The following is a 17195-nucleotide window of genomic DNA, read 5'->3' as shown; positions in this document are numbered from 1 at the left end:
GGACTAACCTAGTTGAAGATAAGTAGATTTTTTTTTTGTCTACTTTTATTAATAAAAAGAAGAAATGAAGCAGATTTTTCCAAACTCCTGTATTATGCAGAAAATAAGCCATTTTCTCTATGTGTTTTTTACAGCAGTTAGCCTCACTGGATGGTGCTCTCAACAAATGTGGGAAGGGACACTGCTGCAGGACACAGCACAGCTGAGCACAGTGTAACAGCAAGAGAGAACGATGATGATTTTGGAGAGACCAAGTGTGGCCACTTTGCACGCTTCTGTTTATTTGACACATCTCACACACCACCAGCTTTCTGTGTAGATGACAGCTACACAGAAGTTTTAGGATTAATTGAAGTCATGCTATATAAAAAAATTAAAGCAAAATGGCAAGAATATTGTTGGGGAGAGATTGGGGTGGGGGGATTTTCATTTAGTTTTGATTTGGTTTCTTCTTTTAAACTAAAGACCCTTTTTAACTATTTTGAATTGTTTACAAATGCACAGGGCACTTGCAATTTACCACCTATACTGAAAAATTGCTAGACTTTTAAGAGTAACAAGTTAAGTCATGCAGTAGCCATAAAAGAGAGGAGGGGAAGGAATAGAATGATAAATGCATGAAAATGTATCAACAAGGTCCAGAAAAGCATAATTATCATTATTATGTGGCCTCTGAGTACCAACAAAATCTTGCCAAATCGTGAACAATTCAGAGCCCCAGGGCTGCCAGATGGAATTAATGTCAGAGCTCCCCTGTACTCTCTTTTTCCCTTACTGTACAGCAATACCTCCACTTCAAGATTTCATTTTCCAAGACCCTCACCTAGCAAGAGACAGTCTCTGTGTCAGCTCTCACAACCATAAGAGAGCAAATGAGGCAGGAAGGCACCAGCAGGGGAGGGAAGGCTGAGGCCAGGGCAGGACTGTAGCACAGCTTCTCCTCGTCAGCACTGCCCAGCAGCATCCTGATGGCGCAGCTGCACTGCTCTGCCCACAGCCTCTTCTTCTCACAGTCCAGAGAGCAGCGACACATGACTGGAAACAAGAGCAGGCAAAACTATTTTTTTGTTTTGTTTGAGGCTCAAACCTCAGAAGCTTGGCTGAACTAGTTTTCTTTACAAAAAGAAAGGGTTCAGAAGAAACCAACCTCCTAAGTACTGAGCAGCTTAGAGAAAAAATACTCAGTCTTGAAAGAAATAAAGCAAAGCAAAAGACAATTTACTTCATCCCTTCATAATCTGCATTCTGTTCGCTTTTCATCAGTTTTGTCTCCTTAATTCAAACTCTTTGCAACCTTTTACCAAAGCAGAGGTAAAACAAGTGTGAGTACTATGAGCATATTTTCATTCAGTACACTGCACATTATAAGTGTTCTTCTATCACCCTCAATAAATCCCATTTTGAGTGAGGAGACATGTAAAGAATTTTCATTGAGATTTAGGCTATAGCAAAACAAAATTATATTCAACAAATCATAACAGACAAGATAGTCAAACACAGATAAGACAGCCCACAGCAGACTAGTCAACATTGATTAGTAGGTTTGCCAAATATATTTGCAGTAGATTGCAAAACAGAGCAAAAATAAGTTGTCTTAGTTGAAGCACTTTATGCTTTTCCATAATCTTAAAATTAGGCAATGTAGGAGCAGTATGTTAGTATGCCATACATGCTTGCATCTGAGCACACAGAGTACAAATCTGGCAGGTTGGGTCATAGATACACTGTCAGAGACCAAATCCAGCTCTTAAAATCCCTTAAAAACACAGTCCAGCACAACAGATCACAGAAATGTAAAGTACCACTTCTGCAACACCATAGCACAGGAAATCTCGATCCATATCTGCAAGGAAAAGTGACCCAAGAGCATCTGTGAGATCAACAGCCAAAGGCTGCTTCAAGAGCCTGCTGCAAAGCAATTACCTCCCTCCCTTATTGTAAGGGAAGGGATGAAGCCCTGGGAGGCAGCAGGATACCCACTTGCAATCAGCTCCTCAGTTCTTCTCTGCCCTCATTTCTCATGTTCTTGTGCAGCGCTTTGCCAAATGAGCCTTTGGGTACTCAGCTTGTAGGATATGGAAACTGACCATCTCTGCTCTAATCTTTTATCTAGGCAATTTTCAGCAATCTGAATTTGCACTGATAGGGAACAGTAAATAAATATTTGGAGGTAATTAAGAGAGAATCTTCCATTTGTCTCTGTTCAAAATATTCCCAAGTATTCTTACAGTAATAAAAAAGGGCAAAAAGGCAATCAAAGGTAACAGAACAGCTTCCATTCAAAGAATTCACAGTTAGAATGGGACTCTTCAGGCATGGCAAAGGGGATAGGGGAATGGAGAGAAACAAGAGGAGGCTTGGAGAAAGCAAAAAACTTAAATAAGGAAAAAAGGTTGTTCATAATCTCCCCCAAGAAAGACACTAGGGGACATTGGGAAAAATCCAGAGATGCTCAAATCAAAAGCAAATAAGAGGAACTGGTTCTACAGCTATACATAACACCTCCTTGAATCTCTCCATCACCTTATCCTTGCACCTCAAGCAGCAGCATCACCAGCCATCAGTGTGTCCCCAGAGATTTCTGCTATGACTCCCTGCTCACAGGGCCTCCATGGGACCAGCAGAGGCCAGCCCAGCCTTTAGCCAGGGCCAGGACATTTGTTTTCACATAACTGATGTTGTTGGGCGGATGGCTGGTGCCAAGAAAGCAATGTCCTGTGCAGGCACATAAAGACTGAGACAATCTCACTCCCCTGCCACACAGAACAGAGCTGCTGATTAAAGAATTCCTTTTTCATGGAAATAGCTCATTTTACACTTTACTTGCTCCACTGTCCACAGTATGCTTCTGCTTCTGACCAGCAGCAGAAATACTGTAGAATGACTGGCCATATTTCACTCCAACAATCTTTTCAGTTTGGCGAGAGGATAGACATTTCCTTGGTCATTCCTGTGGCTGAAGATTTTCCTCTAATGTCTACGATTGTAGACAAATGCATGCTTTTTATATTCCTTCCTTCCAGACTATACATTTTTATTCCATCTTCTCTCCTTGTTGGTAATCCCACTAATTCCCCTCTGCATTGTTTTTTGTACTCCAAAAAGCATTCTCAATCTTTCGGAATGGAGCAGCATCTGTGAAACTGGCTCAAGTTCTGTTTACTTCCTCTCTTGGGTCATTAATGAAAGCTGAGGAACACCTCACCCCTCAGCAGTCTCTCTCTTCCCTTCATCACATCATAGTCCTCCTGACAACCTTCACCAAATCTCAGTCTAAATTTATCTAAATTGATTTGGGAGAAGACCACAGCAAAAGCTTCAGTCATCTCTACATATGTGACAGCCTAGGTAGCCCCACTGCCAAAGAGGATTATCTTTTGGATATCTTTTTCTCACCTGATGTCATTTTCCTCCAAATAAAACAAGACAACATGTCAGATGCATACATATGACAGACTGTACTCATCATACAGTTACAGTTCTCTTTTACTCCTAATTATTTTTGGTGGGGGTAGAGTCCCTTCTGTCCTATCTATTTATTTGTAGCAGCCCTTCAGGGGATGGGAGTGATTAGAATACAGGTTCATAAGGAGAAAGACAGATATTAATATCAGTAGTCCTTCATTCATGTATTAGTAGTGCCTTTACTCAATGTGTACTACTAATGTATTCTGAAATGTTTTGCACCTCTCTGTGAAATTCCAAGAAGATATCTGGGCAAAGCCTAGGCTGATAAGCTTGACATTGATTTATATGTAGTAGAAACTGGTATGAAAAATCAAGGTAAAAAAGGTTATGTTTCTGATATTTTTCTGTAGCCATTGAGGACTCCAGAATATTTGGTTTAGCTTTACATGGCAATGCAGAAAAATAAGTACCTTTGCGACTTCATAAGCCAGAAACTACTGCAGCAGTAGAGCACAGAAAAAAAAAAGTCAAGTGGTAAATGTTCAATGACAATGTGTCATTTCCCTTCAGAACATTATTAAATCCTTGCAAGTAGGATTCACGCAGCACTGAAACTGGAAGCCTTGTTAATAATAATGTGTCTGTTACATAGATGAATTTGATCTCCGAATAAGATGATTCATTTGAATGGTAGGGATTGTTAAACAAACCAAATGCATGGCAAAATATGTTTGTTGCAAAAAAGGGAAAGAATACAAAATCCTAAAATAAAGTGCCATGGATGGAATGACCAAAGACCACAAGACAGAAATGGAACAAAAACTTCCCATAGTTATGGCAGACAGATAATCCAAATGCCAGGTCTTCAAACAGGAGATACAAGGCATGATTGAGGAAGTGGCCAGAGAATTACCTGAAATGCTTTGTGTAGTCCCAGTGCCCTTACTTAAGCAGAAGGGAAATACAAGGAGCATACCATACCAGCAGAATTCTAGGAAAAAAAAGCCCACATAAATAAGCTAAAGTCTGGAAAAAGCAGAAAGGAAGTACGAAACTGTCTCTCCTGTCTGTATAAGGAGATCCCTGATAAGGGAAATCCTTACTGGAGAAACAAATGTATAGAAACTGAAAGTGGAAAATTCCAGCTTAGAAATGAAAGAACACAATTTCATTTTTGATGATTTACTATTTTGATAATTGATCCAAGACTCACAGGATGCTTCTGAAGTTGCACCTTAGCTCAAAACAGAAAGTACAAACATGATAGAGGGCCCCATAAGGAGATATAAAATTCTTAAACTCAAAAAATAATTGTAGAATTTGTAGAATCTATTGTCCCATTTTCAATAGAATCAGGTTTCAAAAAGGAACTACTTCACCACTAATAAGCTTTAAACTAAAACAATGCACTGGTTTCATTTATTTTAATTCATTTCATTTAAATGTAACCCATCCTTGCTGGCAGCTTTGCACAACAGAACTGTCACCATAGCAATCTATCACGTCATTTGAAACTGAGAGGTCTCTGCTAAGTTGGTACTCCAGTGAAAGCTACAGTGAGGGCACTGAAGGCTCTCCAAGTCTTACGCTGGAAGGAATCTACTATGGAAGAGAAAGTCCCATACATCACTACTGAAGGCAAGTCAATCAAAATCAATGGTAAAAAAAATAACACCGATGATCTCATATTGTGCTCAGCTGTAGCTGTGGCAACTCAACCCTGAAAAGCTTAGTGGGGATCTCATCAGTGATGAGAAAGTGAAGTCTCTAAAGACTTCTGAGTCATTCCACACTATGATAAAAACCAGAGAATAAAATTTGTTTTGAAGCTTCCCAAGCTTCTCAAAAGTTTACTTTTTCCTTTTGCCTCTAGCAAACACAATGAAACGCATCAGCTTCACACTCAAAACCCACCCCACGCTGGGCTCTCACTGCAGTTTCAAAGCCTCAATTCCCCTGCCTGTCCTGGTTTTTCCTTGCTGTTACCATGCCCAAGCAGAGAACCTCAAGTATCTGCTACCATAGATGCCAAAGAAGGCATCTGATGAAAGATTACTCCCTTAAAGAAGAGAAAACTATTTCAAGAAAATTCTGCTGCCCTTCTAGATTTACTTCAGTGACTGATTTTGATGTTTCAAGCCAAATCTGTGCTTAATTTGTCTCTTATACACTGTTTTCATGTGTGAAGAATTCTAGTTGTGGATAACCAAGCTAAAATAATCCCATGTCAGGGATTCCCACTGGAGCTGTACATGGTGGGGAAAAGGAACATAAGCATTTTGAACATGACTCCCATGAAAAGATCAGAACTTGAAGAAATGGCAGACTAACATTTCTCAAAAGAAAACTACTTGGCATTTGCTCTTGTTACAAGCTATCCCAAACTTCCCTAGTAGATCAGCTTCCCCCCTGAGGAGGGAATATTCAAACAATCTGCAAAAACATGACAACTACCAAAAAGATTGATCAGTGTTATCTCGACTATGTTCCAATACCAAATGTTCACTTTTAGTGTTTTATTTTCACCTCTGTTACATTACACATTAATGTCTGATATTGAAAAATATGATGAGCAAATGATGCCATGCTGCCAATTTTTATTTTGCATTCCCATTTGTGAACACAGTTTTTGACATTTTATCTTCTTAACCCAAGCGAAAACAAATTCCCTAACTGGGAAAATGCAAATTCCGTTGTAACTTTTGTCAAATTAAGGAAAAAAACAGGAACATGCATTTCTTTATCATTCTCATGCAAATGAGAACTGCAAGACTGATTTTCTGGCTCAGTTAAAGACTCCAAACAACACTGAATACTGATTATATGCTGAGGCCAGAAAGAAAGAATGTGTTTAGCTGCTTTACTAATAGCAATCTAGCCTCTTTAGGAAAAGGTTCAGTGAAGTCTTGAAAATTCTTCACTTAAAGATGGGATGTCAGACTCACAGAAAACTCTGATGTGTTCCTTATATACTGGGTATACCTCAGAATGAGCTACTGCCTTATTCAATTTTTTTAAGCATTTCAAGTAACTGGGGTCTAATTCCTGCACAGCTCCCTTTGGTAATTTTGAAAATGTCAAGCAGGTTGTAAGGTTCTGAAGCAGAAAGTGCACATGGTAGGTAGCATCACAGAACAAGGTCTATTACATGAGACTGTTCACAGTCATGTGCCAAATCCTGAAACAACAATATCAAATAGAAACCCAAACTTGTATTCAGCTAGATTAACACTTTCTCTCGCAATAGATGCTAATAGAGCTTTTGCATGTTTGCATTTCCCAGCATTTTGAAAAACAAAATTCCTGGTTCCCAAGGTTGCAACCTAGATCACCAGCAAGGAGATTGACATAAGCCCCGTGGAAAGGCCTACCACTCTAACAGAAGCTTTCAAGGATGAAGACAGCAAAATCAGGGCATTTGCTTTAAGCCAGATGAAATGGGCTTTGCAAGCGCTTTCAAAAAACAGCATTCAGAAATCACAAAGGGAATGCAGCATTTCCCTGCATAGCTCAAACCCAGTCAACGTCTTCTCATTGAGCCTAGACAAACTCTACCCAGCCACTGCTGCTTGGACTTTGGGCGTGCCAATGTAAACCGTGCAGTCACAGATCTCCCCCGCCGCAGCAAAAGCAAGGTGCTAGTGAAGTGTGATGAGCCTTCCTAAGAGGGTCAGAGATGCTAGTGAATAACTAATTTTTTTATCTCCTGCTTTATTTTGCACATTTCCTAGATGGAAAGGGACATGTTCCCTAGGGAAGGAGTAGACCAGAAAGGCAGCTGCAACACCTCAGCAGCAAAAGCCTGCAGCTCAACACCTGACAGCAGCTGCCACAGCAGGCTTAGAATCATGATTAGAAATGCCCTCTACCAGTGCAGCATCCAAGGCTGGCTGTGAAAGTATCTCTTTCCAGCTTCTGTATGCTGGAGGTTGGTTAGGGTTGTCCGGTCCAGGACTTGGGCTCAATGATCCTTGTGGGTTCCTTCCCACTCCGGATATTCCATGATTCTATTCTACTGCTAAAATAACACAACACAGAGCAGCACTTGACAGAGCAGCCTCGCAGGCAGGGCCAGAACTGTGTCACCACTTGAGCTCAGCGTGAGTCTGATGAAGCCTCCTCTAGTTCTGCCAGCCAACCCTGACAGGAATCAGAGTTAGCCCCACAGCCAGGAGTCACAGTACAGTACCACAGTTCTGCAAAAGGCTGCAATTTAACCTTCTCAGCTTGTCCAAAAGAAATCACACAGTGCTGGGTGTCAACTACAGGTAGTTTTTAAAACATCCTTGTTATGTTCTCATAGAAAGCACCTGTCCCTTGTGCTGAAGAGAACTAAATGAACATTTCTGCTTCCTTTCAGGGAAAAGGCAAGCAATCTGAAAGTTGGCTTGGGCTTTAAGAAAGTGACTAAAAAGAAGTAACACCTTTCATTGTAGAGAAGCCAGTATTTCAGCTACAGGCATTAGATCAAATTCCAAAGGTATGCTTGGCTTTCACCAAAGGACACATATAAACAGTAATATATGGGAAGTCTAACTGAACATAGGTAAGAAATTAAAATAGTCCCATGAATGGCCCTACTAAAACATGCGTAGATATATACATAAAACATATGAATAACCAGCAGAATGCATAAATCCTTTCAGAGGAACAAAATGCAATAGAGGGACCCTGTGCAGTGAGGAGTTAGGATTTATCTGCCTAGAGCTTATTTCACTGCAGAAATACTTGCATACTTTACTTGCCTGAGGGCTTTCTTACTCTCCTTTCCAATACAGATTGGAGAAGACCACTTTCCCACCCCAATTCCACCTGCCCTCCTGTCTGAACCTCTGCCATCACCTACACGCAACAAACTGGATTACAGTTTTCCTCCTCTCAGGGGTATGGCACTTAAAAATTTTGATTTGTGTGAGCACAGCACGGGTTTGTTCTTCTCTAGTAAATGGCCCATGAACACCCATTTAGAAAACAGGTACTGCTACTACAGTGTTTGTACTGAGAAAGGAAAAGTTGTGTCTCTTGGGGCAGCAGCAAAGCAAGCTTGGGATGTGGTCTACTAAATAATTTGTGAGCTCTGCTCAAGCTCTTCAATAGGCCAGCCAGCCCAGGGTAAGAGCACTACTGCATTTAAACTGAGACCTCTCTCATTATGAACAAATTATCTTTGCAGTAAGAACGAGTGCTCCTAAAGTATCAGAGCAAAGCTGACTGGCACTCTACAGCACCCTAGGCAGGGGAACTCTGTGGTGAAGTTAGCAGCTCGTTTAAGAAAAATGAGAACTATTTCAGGTAAATTTTATAAGCACAAGATCCCCATCCTGCTTCCTCTACTCATCAGAAGAGAGCTCTTTCTATTCCTCTCTTCAACCCAAACCAAATGCACGAGGTGTTTTGCAAGCAGCTCGTTATTTATCGTGCTTAACATGAGCATGAATTTTCAAGATCATAAGTGATACAGAGGATGAGGAGAGAAAATACAGAGGCACTTTCTGACAGAAAGAGTACTATGCAGATAGAAGACCTTAAAGCAAGAACTGCTTTCAGTACTATTAGTCAGCCATACAGTATCAAGACCAGCAGTCTGCCCACCAGCTCCATAGGAGAGAATGATTTACTAGTGTCCTACTGTAACACAGCTGTCTAGTGAAATGCTTTCACAGAGGAATTATGTGGGAAGCTGTATAGTACAAGTGCTGTGTTCTCCAAAAAGGTTTGAAGCCGCAGCAGTAGCCTCCATACCTCTGGCAGAGGCATTTATAGCAATCATGAAAAAGAAGAACAGCAGTCCCCAGTTTCACACGTCCTCTGTTTTCTGTGTTGAGGTCATCATTTTGATTTTTAAAGTCTTGCTTTACACAGATTCTTTTCCGCATCAGACCCTTGACAATTGCCAATTTCTCTACCCAAGCAATTAGCACCACTACTGTCAGTGGGACACTGTTGCCCACTGTATAGTTGAGGCAATTATCTTCAGCTATAAAATGGATTTGCACAAACTTGCCATTGTACATCCTTTGTCACCTGCCTCACACTAGGTCTCCCTTGTTTTTAAAGGCATCTCAGCCCTTTTTTATGTGCCATAAAGAACTTAATGGACACATTTGATTTTGTTTAACTCTCAGTCCTTGCATACTCAGAAAGCTTAGTTTCACACCTTCCCATACATTGATATTGCTTGAAGTGATGTATCACAAGAGCAGCAGCTTTATGCTGAAGAGGGTTATTCTAATCAGGCAGCAGTGTCTTTTATAAATTAAAAAATCCACACACATTCTAATTTAAACCATTAGTGTGGCCTGTGGTTAGATGACATTATGTTGCTAATGGATCACTGTGGAATATGACACCAGTTGTGCTGTCCACTGGGATTTACAGGCATATAATACACATGTTTATTTCAACTCTTAAAAGGCTGTACTAATGGCTTCAGCACTTTTGTGTTAAGTAATCGACATTCTCCCCCTTTGGCAGTGAATGCATATGTAATGCAATCCATGTTTTCCTGGGATAATTGGTCTTTCTTTCTTCAATCAGAAGCACGATGAAATTCCAAACTAGATGTGTGTTAGAGACAAGTTAGGTTTGCCTGTAGGTTGTGACTAGTTTTCTTTGGCTTTCTATATTTTAAGAATGCCAGGTATTTTCAAAGTGGTTGTACTATTTACTTCTCATCTCCTCCCTTCCTGTTGTTTCACTTCAGGCTGGTGTTTATCAGGACTAAAATGAAAACTAATTTGCTAAGATTTTTGCAAAGATGCTGCTGCTTCTACCAACATCTGAAATGGGCTGAACTGGTAATGGGGCAGATGCAACTACTTAGGGAAAGGTAGTATTCATGAGTAATTATGCTATGCCATTTTCTACCTAATGTAAAGCTTGCTTATCTGAAGTGTTTCCCTTGGTTATCAGTATCCCAGAACTCAACTTTACACCTGCATTAACAGAGGTTGCTTGTCACCAATCAACTTCTATCACCTCAAAAAATGCTAGCACACAAGGCAAAAAAGCAGGCAGCCTTCCTGATACTGCATTCAGTATTAGGTGGCCTGGCAAAAAAAAACATATTGTGTAGCAGTGATTAGAGTTTGAATGTGCAACTAATAAGCTGAGAAATTATCAATACAGTCATGGGAGACCATATACTTTCTACCAGGTATTATTTATTGTATTGCAATTATGCAGTGCTGTGGTTGCTGCCGTGGCTCCCAGGTGATCTTGACTTCATTGCATAGCACATGATGCATTCCTTTCTGCCGCACTACCTTAATGAAAGAACCCCAAAGGGCGCATCCAGGTCTGAATCAGATCCAGAAAGCCACAGGCTTACTCCTTGCAGTCAGCTGTATCAAATGAGTCACTAACTAAACTTCCAGCCAGTAGCAGCCAGAGACAAGGACAGATTCTAGAGAAGAAAAGCCCCTTCTTGCTGTTTACTTTTTCCTTAGTAATCCTTCTAGGTGGATCATGGTTCTATTTTGATCACAGATGCATATTCCAAAGCTGAGCTCTCCTACAGTCTAACTAGACTGCTGTGCACTGTGCTTGCAATGTAACCCCCCACACAGAAATTTGTCTGGTTGGCTGAGAAAGTCCTTTACAAACAAAAATTTCAACCACCTGCACTGAAAATAGGTTAGGACTGTTCTAGACCTTATGGTGTGAGTTATCCGAAACCCCAGCCAAATGCTCATCTTCATTTTTTCTTCCCTATACTGCAAGAATTTGGGTCAACTCCATTGCTTTGGTAGAGAACTTGATGATCAGCATGCATTGTTTCAGACTAATTTTAGAATTCAGAATGAGAGAATTGAAATTCTGACCTTTTATTGAATAGTTGTATCATGTTTTATCCCTTGAACCTTCCACTCCCAGAGTAGGAAAATTTAGCTTCAGCTGAACACTACTAGATGCTTATTCTGCTATGTTGTCTTAAGTTCCTTAGGCAGAATAAGTATCTAGTACTGTTCAGCTAAAGCTAAATTTTCCTACTGAATTTAGCTCTGTTTGTGATTTGGCTCAGAAAGAGAGTGGAAGGTTCAAACATATGGAACAGTATATATTTCATGAGGATCTGGAAATAGAAAATGAAAAAATAAACCAGGTCTCTCTAATTTATATACATGCCACGTGCAGAGAATTAAAATAAAGGTGTACTTCCCCAGGGTGCACTGATATTCCATTAGCCCCCTTTTTTTTCCCCTCACCCAAGGGAAAAAAAGCTCTTTTCAGTGCCTCGTTGTGCAAGAGAAGTTTCCTTGGAAGTGTTGCAGGTGACAGTAAAGGGCGGATTGCTGGGTGTTTGGGATTTGCACATTCCTAGCCTGCCACTGCAGCATGTGTGCCTACCAGGCAGTTACAGTCTGAAAGTCACCAAGTGACTATTAAATTTCACAGAGGAGGTACGACTGTAATGCTACGCTACTATTAATTAGATTTCAACCAAGATAACAATTACCAGGGATTTGTCAGATTTGTCAAATTGTAACTAGTATAATTCCAGTGTTATCTAGGGACCGGGGATAGACATCTCACATTACATTTAAGTTAACTAAACATAATTTATAAAAAGGTAAATCCTCAGTACAAAATGAAATTATTTCAATCAAAACCACACAATCTGATCAAATAAAAGGGGAAGCTGCTTCTTCTAGATTGCATTTAATGAGAGGTTTCTAATTTGCATAAGTTTTTACTAGGGAATGATGTGCCAAATTTAAAATTCTCACATTCTCTTTTTCTCTTTCAAGTACAAAGACTCTACCACCTGCTTTGGGAGCATCCAGCTGGCCAATCTGTGTGGACAGTATTATTATTAAACTGTCTTCTGCCTCTTGCTGGCAGTGGACCTGACCCACTGCAGTGCCTGCTGCTTCCTCAAAAGTGTTCAGCAACCACAGCACCCACTCTGGACAGACAAGTGTAAAGTGGCATCACTTCACAGACTTAAGTTACAGACATTCATTATGTGGTCCAACAGCTGTAAACAATATTCCCAGTCCACTTTGGATCAGGTACATGCTGACAGGGTGACATTATAAAAGTGCAACACCTACAATTCACAATCTTGCAACAAAAATTCTTATATCTAGAGTACTCCAGCAATTTTCAAGAGCAACAAAAGCAGAATACAAATTATTCTAAATTTCCACCTGAATTAAGATGCCTCTATGAAGCAAATCTGTTTACATGTTCTATATTTATGTGTGCTTTCCAGGGTGTCAAGTGTCTGGTGATGCAAGACAAAAAAAAAAAAAAATGTACCATTAACAATTAAATGTCTTGATTGCACAATTATTGAAGTACTATAGTTAATATGTACCTGAGATTATTATACTTCCTGCTCAGTTATTAGCGTTGAAAACTCCCATGGATTACCCTCAGATATCTCCACTGTAATTTCCACATCATTATCTATTCACAAAATTTTCTTCTATCTATAAATGCACCTATTATGATACATGTGGGTTTAGAAGCAATGTGTATTAAAATTCCTAATACATCTCTTTCAACAAATACAAGAATCAGCTAGAGAGAAAGCTATTTTGGAGAGGAGGGGTTACTCTCTTTTAATATCATTATTATTTTCATTAAACCGACAGAAATAACCATCACCAGAAAAGTACAAAGCTTTAATCAAAGACATTCAAGAAACAGGCTACAAGATTATAACACTAAAAACCATGTGCCAGTAGTTAGAATGGCATATGAGGGAAAAAAAGAAGACTACATTCAAAACCAAGACAGAACAAAAAAAGAAAAATCTTTTGAGAGTTATCTTTGTTGCATATTCATGCCCCAATAAATTGCTTTAATTAGCTAAAAGAATGAATATGTTATGCTGAGTATGCACACTTGAAGAATGTCACTAATGTTTCAAAAACTGCATTCTGGTAGAAATCCACACCTACCCAAACACTTTTGTCCTCTGTGTATGATTCAAACAGTCACTGAATCACAGTTGACAGGAACAAGGAATTGTGTTTGCAGGATAAAACAACTTAGAAACACAGCTAAGTCTGTTAAAATGCCCACAATATCCCTTGCCTCCCTCTCCCCTCCTATGAATAATTATATTTTAGAAAACACAGAAGATTAAAACCCCATTTCCTCCTTAAGATATCTGTATTATGCTGCTGTGAAAACAGACAAGAGATGTTTACGAACATAAATATTAAATGAAGACAAAGGTTCGTTATCTCACAAAGTCCTACCAACAGAGTCCACCTTGGACCATTTCAAAACTTCAGCACACAAGTATCACATACACCTAAAATGGGATACATTAATTTGCAGTTTTTTCTTAAAAGGACTGCGAGGATGAGAGTCAACACTATTAAGGTATAAAAGGAAGATAAACATCTTGGAGATGCAAGGGCATTTGATGACTCTGTCTTTAAGTGTTCAGATGCTGTCAAAATTTAAGTGCTACATTTTTGACAAATTCTATTACTTTAAGGTTTTAGGTTAAATTCTGGCTCTTACCGTTCCATGTTACTGGTTATGAACATCCACTTAAGGCTACAGCAACCTTGGTATTTCATCACTATATGCTTCTCAGCTTCATAGAACACAGCACTATTTTTCTTAGCCTGCTCAGGCTGTAGTTCTCAATTTTTTCTTCTACTTCATGGACAAAAAACACTTTCAAGAAGAGCAGCACTTCTGAGTGAGGACTCATCCATTTGGATTTTAGAGTAAAAAGGCAGCAAGGGATAAAGCTAACCCCTTTATCCCCATCCTATTACATGCTAGTCCTAGAAGGTTTTTACCTTCCTCCTTTTAATTATAGGCTTTACTAATAAGCCACATGTGTTTTTGAGCACTTGTTGATGAGTTCAGATTAGATAGGGACAAGGTTATTTCCCTTTGGTAATGTTGTGAATAGTGAAGTAACAAGCTAGACCAAGAAACAATTTTCACCCAAACTTCCTCCTAATTACCATTCTCATTTAAAGACAATAAAAGGTGATTTCCCTTGGCAAAAGAAACCATTTGTTGATATTCCTTTGAAGATCAGTCTAAATTAAATCCACAATATAATTCTAAATAACCCATCTACACACACACATCCACATAATTTACTTAACCATCAAGAGATTCAAGCAGCTTACACTTGGTCTTCTTATAGCAGGTTAAAGTAGTGCTTTTATTACTCAGGACAAGTAGGAAGTAGCAGGCATCAGATTTCCCTTCCCTTCAATACTTTTATGCTTCTTTTTATTACTTGTTCCTTTGCAGATACCTGGAGTACGGTCCTGGCCCCAGTGAAAAAAAAAAGAAAAAAAGAAAAAAAGCAATCTGTCTGTGCCTTGGGGATTCTACATTCCAAACTAATTTGATAATTTTGAAAGTTGCTGTTGTTAAAACCTTTTGAGGTCACAGGCTATAGAGCATTACTATTACTAAAAGCATCAAATACCACATCCATCCTTCTCATAATGTGTTGCACTGAAGTTAACAGGCAATCAGCAGTCTCACCCATTTGCTTTGTGAGACAGGTAAGTCACATCCTGAACACTGGGCAGTGGGCACAGGTGGAAGTTTCTGGTGCTGCAGACCATTACGTACTCTGAGTAACTCATCTGTGGCAATGATTTTCCAAAGAACAATCTCCTTATACATATGTGCTTCCAGAAAGAATCCTGAAAATCCAATAGTTTGGCTCTCAGATCTGCCATTGCAGTTCTCTATGGCATAATCACAGTTCAGAGATTTGTTTGTAATACCTGACCTATTTCAGCAGGCCAAGTACTCTTGTGAATGACTTTATCTCCTCATTTTCCTTTAACCAAAGTATTAAAAATCATTAACAGGTTATAGGTTATTGTTCTTTGAAAGCTAAAATATTAATTCATTTTTCATGCAAACAAGTAAACGCTATGTTCACACTAAGATGTAAATCCACTAACATTGCTGGAAACACAGAAAAAGAAATTCTGAACCTATGTGGTTTGGGCTACCATATACCAAACACACTCTACAGTACAGTACAACATGTTGCTGTTGAGGCAGGACGGGAATGAAGACGCTCTGATTCAGATGGCTGTTGAGAGTAAACTCCTATTTATTCAAAATACACTGCTCTTTTATACAGAGCTCTGCAAGGACCAAATTGGTTCTGAAGTGAAAACAACCCACCACCATTGGTGCAGAGTGCTTGATGCACAGTGATAGAACTTAACTATAAACAATGTGAAAAACAAGAGAGATAAAGAATTATTTACATTCTTTCCCAGCACTTTCCCAGGCTTTTGCCTGGATAGAAACTCTCAGTTTCTTTCTTTGACTGAATCTGAGACCCACACAACACTCCTCTAAAAAAAGTAGCCGAGTCTTCCTTGAAATCTGTTACACGGAGTAAGTAGCATTGCAGATGAAATTATGACCTAAATAGGCTTCTTGTACTTCAAAAATTAAAAACATACTGTCCCCAGAGTCTCAATATTATGTCCAGAAATAATTCCAGTATTTTACATTATAATGAAATTCCCTGCTTGCTTACTTTTTAAATGCTGGTCTGGGACAAAAAGTGAATATGGGTAATGAAATTTGTGTGTTGTTATTGAACTTGGAGGATTTCTGGTCCTAGCTAAATTGACCCATTTACTTGACCCACAGTCAAGTAAATAGGAATGGAAACAGGTGCACTGATTCTAAAAATTATATATACAATGTCCTTGAAAATGTCAGAAGAGCCATATATCTGGCCCTGAACATTAATCAGTATTACCCTGGCACAGAAGAGCCTATCACATTCCCTTATATCCCAAAACCTTTAGTGTCCTCAGTGGCAACAGAGAGTAGCCGAAGGTCATCAACTTGTACTGCTACTAGTACTTCACCAGGAAAAAAATTATCTATAATGGAAGGACCAACTGGCATTGTATTTCCAACACACATGTCCCATAGAAAAAGCCCGTCAGAACCAAAGGAGAATTCACAGCCATACTCATATTTTCATAGGAAATCCATCTTTAGTTATTTTTGTCTACCAAACCTTAGCAGGTAGGAGGATATAAATGAGCCAGCCCCGTAACAGGCATTCAGTGAGAAAACTAAGAATTTAAAGCATAAGTTTTTAAAAGTATTTAAAATAATATTTTAAGTTCGAAAGACAACAAATTGTCATAACATACTTTTTGTCATAGCTGTCTTGTTAGTGGAGCCTCTCACAAAAAGCACTATTTGCACCCTTCAGATTTTAAATTCAGCAGCAATTGCCCCCCTTCAAGACAAAGCAACACGCTCCTCAATTCTTTGAATTGCCTGGAAGAAATCTGTTGCAGAAAGTAGAAACACAAAGAACTGTGCCAGGCGTTGAGCAGGAACTGAAACACCTTCTCAAACATTGTGTCTGGGTTTCTCATCTACCATGGAGTTTTGAGGGATGGCAGAAAACCAAAACTTCAGAATTCAGCTCACAGCCAGCGACTACAGTGTCCAGTACAGGTGACCCTACAAGAGACTTGCTAAGTGCCCAAGCTGAGATCCCAGTCAGCCTAGGATCACCTAACAGCAAGGAAAACTCTTTCTGACTCCAGGAGGCTGAACCACACTGTGGAGGTGTCCATTCCAAAGAGAATCAGGGTCCCTTTAGACCCTGAAACTGCATTTGGCAGTTTCTGGAGGAGCACTCCTAATAAACCAGGGCTCTTGCTTCCGAGATTGTCTTTGCATTTGCATTCTGCTGTTTCCACAGGTAGTCCTTGCTAACCTGTATGATTTGGCTGGCAGAGCAAGAGATTTTCAATCCCAAAATGAGATTATGAACCCAATCAACTATG

The 17195-nt window shown here is 39.5% G+C and overlaps 1 long non-coding RNA gene across 1 annotated transcript; it reads right to left on the bottom strand.

Moving 5' to 3' along the window:
- Window positions 1-264: 264 nt before the first annotated feature.
- On the bottom strand, window positions 265-16025 carry LOC146767608 (uncharacterized). Its single transcript, XR_014955150.1, has 2 exons — window positions 13894-16025; window positions 265-1035 (listed from the first exon to the last, which is right to left on the bottom strand). It is a non-coding gene; the product is annotated as an uncharacterized LOC146767608 (long non-coding RNA).
- Window positions 16026-17195: the final 1170 nt, after the last annotated feature.

This window comes from Lonchura striata, chromosome 4 (assembly GCF_050655825.1).
Source record: "Lonchura striata isolate lonStrDom1 chromosome 4, ASM5065582v1, whole genome shotgun sequence".
Lineage (NCBI taxonomy): Eukaryota > Metazoa > Chordata > Aves > Passeriformes > Estrildidae > Lonchura > Lonchura striata.
The sequence above is the reverse complement of the archived record's forward strand: the minus strand, read 5'-3'. Positions and strand labels throughout refer to the sequence as shown.